The 10,949-nt window shown below is 43.6% G+C and overlaps 1 protein-coding gene across 1 annotated transcript in view; it reads left to right on the top strand.

Moving 5' to 3' along the window:
• The window catches only part of LOC110102538 (chaperone protein dnaJ 10), a 91,317-nt gene that overhangs the window by 38,992 nt on the left and 41,376 nt on the right, over window positions 1-10,949 (top strand). The gene's annotated exons all lie outside the window — the stretch shown is intronic.

Genomic DNA, 10,949 nt, shown 5'->3' with positions numbered 1-10,949 from the left:
CTCTCTCTCGATTTGGAGTCGGCACAGACAGTGGATCGATGGGATTTGGTCGGAGAAGCGTGCGGCAGGGAGGAGAGGAGAAGAGCTCGTGTGTGTAAGAAGCCCGAAAGCTTCACCTCCCCTTCATTTTATTGACACGAAGGAAAGATCGGTCAGGGTGAGGCGTGCAAGCGACGTGCGAGATGCGATGCTCGGTCGTGTGAGGAGTGGCGACGACGTGCGTGGTTCGGCGCAGAGCAGGTACGTGGATTTGATTTTGATTTTTTCTCTTTTTTTGTCTCAGCTTACGGGTCAACAAATGCCCCCGAACAAATGTGGTACGCGCCTGGAGCGAGCCACATTTGTTGCATGCTAATTGACCCTGTGGATCTCTAGATATTTATTCTAGATGTCACACTAGGGTTTTCATTTTTAGTGGATCTCCAAAATCTGTTTGGATGTCACACTGAGATTTTTTTCTTTAATGGATCTCCAAAACTTATTTGGATGTCACATTAGTCTTTCTTTTAGTGGATCTCCAAAATTTTGCTTGGATGTCACAGTACTTTCTTTTAGTGGATCTCCAAAATTTTGCTTGGATGTGACACTAATCTTCTTTCTCCATTGCTCTTTTGAATGTATTCATAAATGGTTGATATCATGTCTTTGTAGATCATCGCTGGTGGATAGCGTCGCTCAAGGTTCTTTCATCATCTGGTTGTATCTTGATAGAATTTTAAATATTTATTTGGGGATCTCTGCATGTAGCTCGATGTCGACCCAAATAAATATTTAAAATGCCCCAAGTATTTAGGGATATTTGTAGATGTCATTCAGGGAACTCATTTTGCAGCTTTAGCTAGAGCCCTGAGATTTTGATCCTTCTGTCCTGTGCTTTGTGCTGCGGACTTAGTGAAGGGTTATCTGATTTGTCTGCACTGACTTGTCAGATGATTCGTATGCCTTCTGTCCTTTTCTTCTAGCTTTGGCGGGCTTGATGAAGGGGTAGATGCCGGTGATCTAAACCTTTAGGTTTGTATTAGGTCGATGGCGAGAAGTCATCGGTCCAGTGCTTTGTGCGTAACGGACTTGTTGATGACGAAATCCTTTTAGTTCAGCCTAAGGCTTTTCATGAACTTTGGGATAATTTTCTTCGGTCCTTTGCTTTGTTGCTTTGGCAGACTTGTTGAAGAAAAATTCTTTCGATCCTCGCTTTGTGCTTTGTGGATTTGTTGAAGGATTTGCAGGTTTTGGATTCATTTGAAAGTACCGAACGTAGGTAGTATTGTGATCCTTAACCACTTGAGAAAACTTTAATCTGAGTCACTTGAGTTCATCAGATCGGGAGAGCTGGGATTTGACAGCTCTTCGTCCTCTGGTTGCTGAGATGGGGGTTCCTCTACTGCGGCCTTTCTTATGGCTTGTTGAGTAGATGGAGCTGCCAGTGATCCGGCCATATTTGGGCTTGTTGGATCCGACCTCTTATACTCATTCAGACTTCAGACTTGAGCTATGGGGATTGCGCTTCCCAATACTGATTTTGCTGAAGTTGACAGATTTTTGAATCATCCTTTGTGGTTGTAGATTTTGGAGCCTACGAACATTCAGTAGTTGCTCGAGACTCATCCTTCCACTGGAACTTTGATTCTCCAGTCATTTTGGAGAACTTTGTAGACTACGATCACTTGAACTGGTCGAGTCAAATTTGCCTTCGTTCTTCCTACAGTCCCTACTGACGAGTTGACGAAGTGGGGGCTCCGCTACTACGGCCTTTCTTATGGCTTGTTGAGTAGACGGAGCTGCCAGCGATCCGGCCATATTTGGGCGTGTTGGATCCGACCTTTTACATCCATTCGAACCTTAAGCTTTAAGCTGTCGAAAGACTTCAAGCTTTTTCGGCTCAATTTGTAGTAGTGTGTAGTTTCAAAAGTCTCTTTCTTGACTTTTAAACCTTGGTTTGTTGGAGGTGTCTCGATCTTTTGAGAGGTCACCTGCGTATACTTTGAAAAAGATCTTTATATTCTTTAGCACAAAAGACATATGAATTGATAATTCGGGGATCTTAGCATGCAGCGCGATGTCGACCCGAATAAATATTTAAAATGCCCCCTGTCTTGCAGGGACATTTTGGAGCAGAATAGAATTAAAATCTTGAGATTTTAAATATTTGTTTGGGGATCTTGGCACGCAGCGCGATGTCGACCCGAACAAATATTTAAAATGCCCCCAATCTGATGGAGAATTTTGAAATGTGTTCTCATGACATAAGAGAATTTCAAAACATGAAATGTATATGCTAACAATAATGTATGAAAACATAACACATTAAGCACAATATTTCATGCGTAGTATTTCTTCAGGTATCGGCCATTGATCGGCGGCATGGGCCTCTGATCATTCAGATTGATGAGTTGGTAAGCTCTTCCCTGGTACACCTTCTCGATGACGAAATGTCATTTCCAGTTGGATACGAATTTGCCACCGATTTTTCGGTGTGGGATGATTGATCTTCTCTGCACCAGGACCAATTCTCCTTCTTGAAATGATCGAGGACGCACCATTCGATCAAAAGACTTTGTCATTCTTGCTCGGTAGATCTCCAGGTTCTGTTGAGCTTGTAACCTAATTTCATCGAGTGCATCGAGCTCCTCCATTCTTAATCGAGCATTTTGTTCCTGAGTCAACTCATTCTGGACAGCAACTCGAAGAGATGGAAGTTCAACTTCTAGTGGCAGGCGGATCTATCGGCCCGATAATATCAGTACCCCAACATTCAAATGGCCAGGATGCTATCGTAGGGTGCAGTGGATTTGGCGGTTGATGTATAACATCACCGTGAATCTGGCACTCCTGACACCTCTTAGCATGATTGATACAATCTCTGACCATGGTCGACCAATAATAGCCCATTCTTTTGATTTTGACTGTCATATTGGGACCTGATTGGTGCGCTCCACAAAGTCCTTCGTGAACTTCTGCTACCACTTTATCAACTTCTTTGGTCCCTAGGCACCTTAGCTACATTTGATCAAAAGCACGTCGATACAATGTGTTGTTGACAAATGCATATCGTAGTGCTCTCTTTCTGATTTGAGCGGCTAATGATTTGTCTGTTGGTAGCCTACCTTCTTTGAAGTAATCTATGAAAGGTTGCCTCCAGTTATCATCTTCTTAGATATCTAGGCAATTCCATCACGATTCTGAAGTTTGACTAGCTTTGCGCCTTCTCTTAGGAACTTGTTGTTCTTCAGATTGATCTTCAGGATCAGCTGGTTGGGGAGGTTGAGGATCAACTGGAGTTGCATCCTGCTGGCTTAAATATGGTATTCCCTCTGCCTGCGGGAATTGTAGTAATGCTGGCTCTAGGATCCGACGGTTGTGTACCATAATTATTATAGGTCATTCGTCATCCATATTCGCCATTTCTTTAGCTAGTTTGGCAAGGGAATCAGATTTTCCATTTTGACCTCGGGGAACTTGAGTTAACTTGACAATTGAAATTTGCTTCATAAGCTCAAGAACTCGCCGATGTTAACCGGCCAACTCGAACTTGGTGATTTTGTAAACTCCCAACACTTGATTTACAACAAGTTGAGAATCGCCGAAAATTTGGAGGTTTCGTATTCGGACATCGATTGCAATCTCCAATCATGTTATTAGGGCTTCATATTCAGCCTCATTATTGGTACGAGGTTCAGTCATACTGAATGAGAATCTCATTATGCCTCCCTCGGGCGCCACGAAAATGAGTCCGATTCCGGCTTGAGCTTTCTCTAAATTAGGAGGTCGAGCACGCTTGATTGACGATGCTCCATCAAAGTAAATTTCCTATACTCGTAACATCTCCTCTTCTTCAACATTCATGATTTGCTCGTTAGCTAGATCGTCGTTGAGCGGTGAATCTGCAGGGATAGGATGTGCAGCGAGAAAATCTGCCAACACCTTCCCTTTCACTGCCTTTTAAGGGACATATGTGATATCAAACTGCAGGAGTATTACTGCCCAACTTGCCAAACGACTTGTCAACGCTGGTCTTGTCATCAAGAACTTCAGCGGATCGATCTTTGATATCAAGGTGATTTTGTGAGATAGCATATAATGGCGGAGCTTCTGAACTGCGAAAATCAAAGCCAAGCAATGCTTCTCAATTGGAGAGTAGCGGATTTCTGCTCTTATCAACCTCCGACAGATATAGTAGAGCGCATTTTCTTTGCCTTCTTCATTATGCTGGGCTAATAGTGCTCCGAGGGACTCTTCTAGTGCTGCCGTGTACAGTATAAGAGGCTTCCCCGGGATTGGCGCCGCAAGAATGGGCGGATTTAACAGATATCTTTTGATGCTGTCAAATGCTTTTTGGCACTCTTCGTCCCATTTGAAACGGATATCTTTTTTCATTATTTTTGAAAACGGCTGGCACCTACCCGATAGATTTGATATGAATCTCCGAATGAAGCAGTTGTCCTTGTAAAGAGCGGAGTTGCCGAAGGTTCTTTGGAGGTGGCATCTCCATGATTACCTTGATCTTGTTGGGGTCGACTTCGATGCCTCGATATCAAACAACGTATCCTAGGAATTTCCCATGAGAATACCCCAAATGCACACTTGAGAGGGTTCATCTTCAGATCATATTTTCTGATTCTTTCGAACACTATCCTTAAGTCATCTAGATGATCTTTTCGATCCATGCTTTTAATGACCAAGTCATCTACATAGCATTCGACCTTCTGATGAATCAAGTCATCAAATATACGAGTCATCGCCCTTTGATAAGTGGCACCAGCGTTCTTCAGGCCAAATGACATAATTGTGTAGCAGAATATGCCTATAGGCGTTCTGAATGATGTATGTCTTTCATCTTCATGCGCCATTTTAATTTGATTGTAGTCCGACGATCCGTCCATGAAGGAGAACATATCGTAGTTGGAAGTGTTGTCAACTAGAAGCTCTGATACTGGGAGCGGAAAGTCATCTTTCGGGCACGCCTTGTTGATATTCCTGAAATCGATGTAGCTATGAATCTGACCATTCTTCTTCTTTACAGGGATGATATTAGCAATCCAGTCAGCATACTTCTCTTCTCGGATGAAGCCTGCTTCTATGAGCTGCTTTGTTTCTGCAATCACCTGTTCTTCAATCTCCAATCTCATTCTCCTTGGAGCTTGCTTGACGGGTGCTGCATCAGGCTTGATGGCCAATTTGTGAACTGCCACATCAGAGGATAAGCCAGGCATCTCAGCATATGTCCAAGCAAAGCAGTCCCTGAATTCACATAGTAGCTCTTTTATTTCTTCTATTTGTTCTTCTGGCAGAAGAGAGCTAATAAAGGTTGGGCGAGGATCTTCCTCAGTTCCCAAGTTGACTTCTTTGAGCTCGTCCATCGTAGCAGCTTGTCCACCATTTTCCAGTTCTTCCAGTGCAGGCTTGTCTTCCACGGGCTGTTCATCATAATCTTCAGCTTCGTATGTCTCTTCAGCACCATCATCATCGGATTCAACTTCCACGCATGTGATTGTCCGACAAATCTCTTTCCGGAGAAATTTTCGTTTGATGAATCCAATGCCCTTATATGCATCTATATTCTTTCGACGTAATGGACTTGGATTTCTTCCATACCAGAGGCCGAAGCTTGTACGAAGCTGTCGTTTGGTGGTAGGAATATTGATTTGCTTTCGTAGCATTTTTTGAATATTTGTGGTATTGAACCTAGGTAGCCTTGTAGGAAATAATTCCTCGGAGTTGAGGAGTATGCAATCCCAATCATGATTCTCCTCTTCACGAACTCCCGTGGAATATAGCACATTCTTTGGCACAATCTCATTTTTACGAGGAGACAGATAGAGGGTGGCTAGTTCTTCAACTTTATGAACCTCGCGCGAAATGAGTTCTTTGAAATGTTGCAAGGGAACACGTGTGACTACGAGTACGCTGTCTGAAATTAACAGACTGTCTATTCTTCTGGAGAACACACTTTGCACTGAGTTCATGTAGATTGAGTCATAGTCATAATCATCATTTGAAAATTCAACCTGCCTACTCCATTCATCCGTGGACTGGCATATTTTTCGAGATTTGGCAGGAGTAACATCATCTTCATCCGTGTCACTCCCAAGGTGAGGTACATGCTTCTTTTCTTTAGGAATGATTGGTGATTTGGGAAGAACCGGCGTTGCTTTCTTTCTCCCTACACGCTTCTTATCACCTTCTTGCTTGGGTTTCTTTGCAGCATTAGAATTTGATGCCCTAGCCTCAAGAGAACTTGACTTTTGCTTCTTTGGCATGAAATACTTAGCATCTTCATAAACTGTTACTTCATGTACTGCAAAAGGTTGAATATCACCAGAAATTCTGAATTCTTCTCCTTCTCTGAGATACTTCATGCACTGGTGTAATGTTGAAGGGACAACACCATATTCATGCAGCCAGGGGCGACCCAATAACGCCTTGAACGAAGTGTCTGCATCAACCACATAAAATTTAGCTTTTGTATGAAGCTCCCCAAATACGAGAGGAAGCATAAACGAACCAAGGGTTTTCTGGCCTTTCTCGTTAAAACCGTGCACCATCAACTTGTCTTGCCCAAGATGCTCCATATCAAGGCACAATGATCACAGTGCTTTAAGACTCATGAGATTTATGGAAGATCCAGGATCGATCAAAATTCGACTGGTCATCATATCGTCACTCTCTGCCGTAACATACAATGGGCGATTGTGATCTGCCGTTTCAAGCATCATATCATCCTCGGCAAAGGTGGTGAGGGGCTCATTTCGAGCTTGCTAGACTTCCGTCAATTTACGCTCAACAAAGTATGCTTCATATCTTTCGGAGTCCTTGAGAGCTTGCATCAAAGTCTCCCGAAGGTCTTTAGACATTAGTAAGGCATCATATATATTGAGTTGCGCGGGGATCTTCCTCAAGTGGGATAAGATATTGTAATCTATCCCCTTGGACAAAGTATTATTTTTCTTGGGATTTTCGGGGATAATATCTTCATTGATAACTATCTCTTTTCCCTTATCTTTATTAGGGATCCCTTTCTTTGGTGGAGGTGGCAGTACCTTGCCACTTCTCAACTGTACTTGGGCCACCTCATCTGATTCAGACTTGTTTGATGAAGCATTCTCTTCAGAGTCTGCCATTGTCGCGTCTGGAGATTCGCCTGTGGACTCGGAATCGTCTCTCAATTTCACTTGCTTCATTTGCGATGCTACGCTTGGGTCTGAATCTTCATCATCTGGAAAACATAGATCTTCTGAACTGAATTCCATTGATGACACCATCAGACAAAATTCAGGGGCCGCTTCTTCAGCGTATTTCTCCCTATCTGATATTTTTAATGTTGTTGAGATGACTCGGCTTATCTCCGTAGGAAGAGATTCATCCTCAGTTTCTTCTTTCTTTTCATCTATTTTAAGCTCTTTCATAAAATCACCGAGCTTAATAGGCTTCCTGACAGTCTGATAATATTCACCCAAGCTATCAATAGTCTTTTGAGTTGCAGTCTTCTTCGCCATATGCTTCTTTAACTTGGCTTTCTTCTTAGAAGACTTTGGCTTTGCTTTGCCAGATTTGGATGAGCTAGCTTGGCCAGGTTGCTGTTTAGAGGTGGATGCTTGTGACATAGGCAACCATTTTAAGTTCAGTACTGGCTCAGTAGGGGACTTCCACTTGACACCAGGAACTCCTTCTAGCTGTTTCAGCATTTTTGTTGTCTTCTTGGAGACCACAGTCTCCCATTGTTCCTCTTGGATAGATTTTGTTGTTGTTGTTTCTTTAGGCGGGAGTACGGAAGAGGATGTGACTACCCGGGTGGATTTCTTTCTGGGACGAATTAACACATTATCTGATAATGTTAATTCTCCCCTCTTGTACATCTTTTCCAACCAATCTTTGAAGACATAACAATCTTCAATTGGATGGCTAATTACCCGATGATATCGGCAGTAGTTTGGGTCGCAACTGTGTTTGGACTCTTCAGGTCTTTTGCATTCTGGCAATTCCAGACCATTCTTGAGTGCTTGTCGGAACAATTTAGCGACACTCTCCCTCTTAAATGAATATTATTTAATCATTTTCTCTTTGAGGGAGGGAAATGTTCTATCACCTGCTCCTGCAGTCTGCCTCTGGCGCTCTCCTCCACTAGGAAAGGCTCGAGGTTTGTCATTTCCTCCAAGAACCAGTTTTGGTTGAGGGATTGGATTGTAAGCCTGTTTTGATTTTTCTTCATAATGCATAGGCTGCTTTCCTTTATCCACATTATACGCTGCCTTTTTACCTTTATCAGGCCTAGGAGGATTTGCGTGGTAAACATCATTTCTCCTAGCATCAGGCGCCTTAGCCTTTTTGGGTTTGTTAGGGAGGCTTTCAGATTTTGATAAGTTCAACTTTTCAAATTTTGCCACCATATCCAACAGATCCTGGAAGGTCATGATAGAAGCCATGCATAGGAAGGGTTGCATTTTATCATCAATGTTTCCCATTAACAGTTGAACTGCATGTTCTTCTTCCAGCTGCTGCTCGCACTTCATGCTGAGATTGCGCCAGCTTGTTATATACGTCGTTACTGATTCATCTTTTCTCCTTTTATCAAGGGCAAGATCAGCAATGGTAGTCTTCTCTGTTGCACTGGCAAATCTTTTCACGAACATGGCCTCCAGCTCCGCAAAGGTCTTCAGTGAATCATTCGGCAGTTCGGCATACCATTCGAAAGCAGTTCCACTCAAGCTACTCACGAATTGTCTGAATAACAAAGCATCATTGCCTCCTGTATTTTCACATGTTGCTTTGAACTGCTCTAGGTGTTGTCTGGGATTTTTTTTGCCATCGAAGATATTGAACTTCGGCACAGAATATCCCTTTGGATATGGCACCTGATCGTACTCTGATGGGTACGGGCGACCTTTGCCTACCAACTTCTCTGCTTGTTCAGCAGCTATAATGGCTTTGATCTTTTCACTAATTAAGCCTTCCAGCTGTGATGCAGTTACGGGTTCAGAGGCATTCGCCACATTTTGGGGAGTGTGCTGGCGGGTTGGATCATCATTTTTATCGCCACCTTCAGGTACACCTTTCACTCCTAAGGCTTGGGGCGCTTGAGGATTTTGAGGATTTACAGCTTGGTTGACAGGCTGAGCCGGTGCAGGACCCACAGAAGTGGTCTTCTGCATCATTTCCATCATGGCCGTCATTTGAGTCATCATCTCAGTCATTTTATCATTTAACTGAGAGATTTCTCTGTCTTTCCTTCGCATCTGTCGCCTCATTTGATTTCTCATTTCAGCGAGTGTGATGTATTCGCCAGCGAAGGGGGTTTCTCCGACCTCTTATTCTTCCTCATTTCCTTCTTCCGAGGAACGAGCACTTCGGCTGGCAATGGATCTAGCCCTGTGGCGACGTCGATAAACACGTACGCGCGGCTGTGATTGCTAGTCATCTTCACCACCATCATCATCTTCCTCTTCAACATCGACGTGGCTGACCATACGAACCAACTCGATTTCCATATAAGCATCATCACCATAGTCTTTTTCTTCTTCTTATTGTACCTGAATTTCTAAGCGGCGTCGCCACTGAATTTCAGGTTCTTGGCTTGGAATAAGTACTTCGATCCGCGGACTGCGATCGAAATAAACTTCTTCTCTAGCTGAAGTAGGAGAATGACGGGATCTCCTGGAAGACTCTCCAGGATGTCAACCATCACTATGATTGTCGTCGTTATGGGCCTTCTTTTGGACCCATTTCTGACGAGTTCTGTTGACAGGGGCGGATCTCCGGGAGACTGCTCCAGATGTCACACCCGATCTATCTCTTTTTTCAAAGACCTTTTCTTTTCGAGGCTTCGGCCTCCAAACTTGTTTGCCTTTTCACCAGGTCCTTTCGACGATGGATCCCCGAACATACGGTTCAGGTGTCATGCCCCGATGCTCACCGCGTGGAGCTTGTTGTCGGTAATCCCTTCTTTCAAGTATCACAGCAGATGATAGCCTATCTCTTGGAGTTCTTCGGGCCTCAACAATCAATGGCCGCTGGAACTTTTTCTTCATCAGCCCTCTTTTCTTAACTATCTTCAGTACTCGGTGCACTCGAGCAGATAGACGTTCGGGCTCTCTTATCTTCTGAGGGGTCGGGGCTTCAGGTCGACAGTCCCAGAAAGATTGCTTAAGCTCACCAGATGAGCTATTTTTTTTTTACCCACTTCAGGTTTGAAAACCTATTTTGAGTGGGAATATTGATATCTAGTTCTGGTGCTGGCAGGTTGGAGGGATGAACTGGTACTGCCAGCTGCTGAGCACGTAGCTATGCATTTCTCTTCCTCCATTGCCTTCTGTTAAGCCTTCCTCCAGATGAGGAAGCTTCAGTTTCATACCTTCAAGGTGCAACAGGCTCTCTAGGCAGGGTAGTGGTGTTCGCAGTCACCACAGAAATTTTTCTTCCAGTAACAACCCTCTTTGCAGTAAGGGCCTCAGATTTGGATAATCTTTCAAAGACAAAAGTTCTTCCTTGGGCAGCACCTCTGGTAGCATTCCTTACAGAGTGAGACCTTCCAGAAAATTCTTCAGAGTTTACGCCGTACACAGGGACGGCTGCAGCCCTTGCAGTAGCTGCTGAGAATTCGAGCCCACCAAAGTGGATGGTGGCTCCAGTATTTACAGTTTCAATCACAGCGTTTGTCAGCTGGATCCTAGCTCCTCGTCCCAGTTGGACGGTCATCGGTGTGTCCTGCATTTCCATTCTGCAAAAATGAAAGTCAGGGGTTAGTAATCAGAATTGATACATCACCCCACGCGTTCATAATAAAGAAATAACGCAGAACAAATAATAGAAGCATGAGTGTTAGCATGGAATTAAAAACCCTGCTAAACGAATTTCCATTGATCTTATTTAAAAGATTCATTTTCAGGAAATTTAAAATTTGATTTGCTTGCTACTATAGCCTTTGAATGACTAGCCAGAGATGGAAAGAGAAACCA

The sequence above is a fragment of the Dendrobium catenatum genome, unplaced genomic scaffold, assembly GCF_001605985.2.
Source record: "Dendrobium catenatum unplaced genomic scaffold, ASM160598v2 fragScaff_scaffold_932, whole genome shotgun sequence".
Taxonomy (NCBI): domain Eukaryota; kingdom Viridiplantae; phylum Streptophyta; class Magnoliopsida; order Asparagales; family Orchidaceae; genus Dendrobium; species Dendrobium catenatum.
This window is presented reverse-complemented; position numbering and strand designations above follow the sequence as displayed.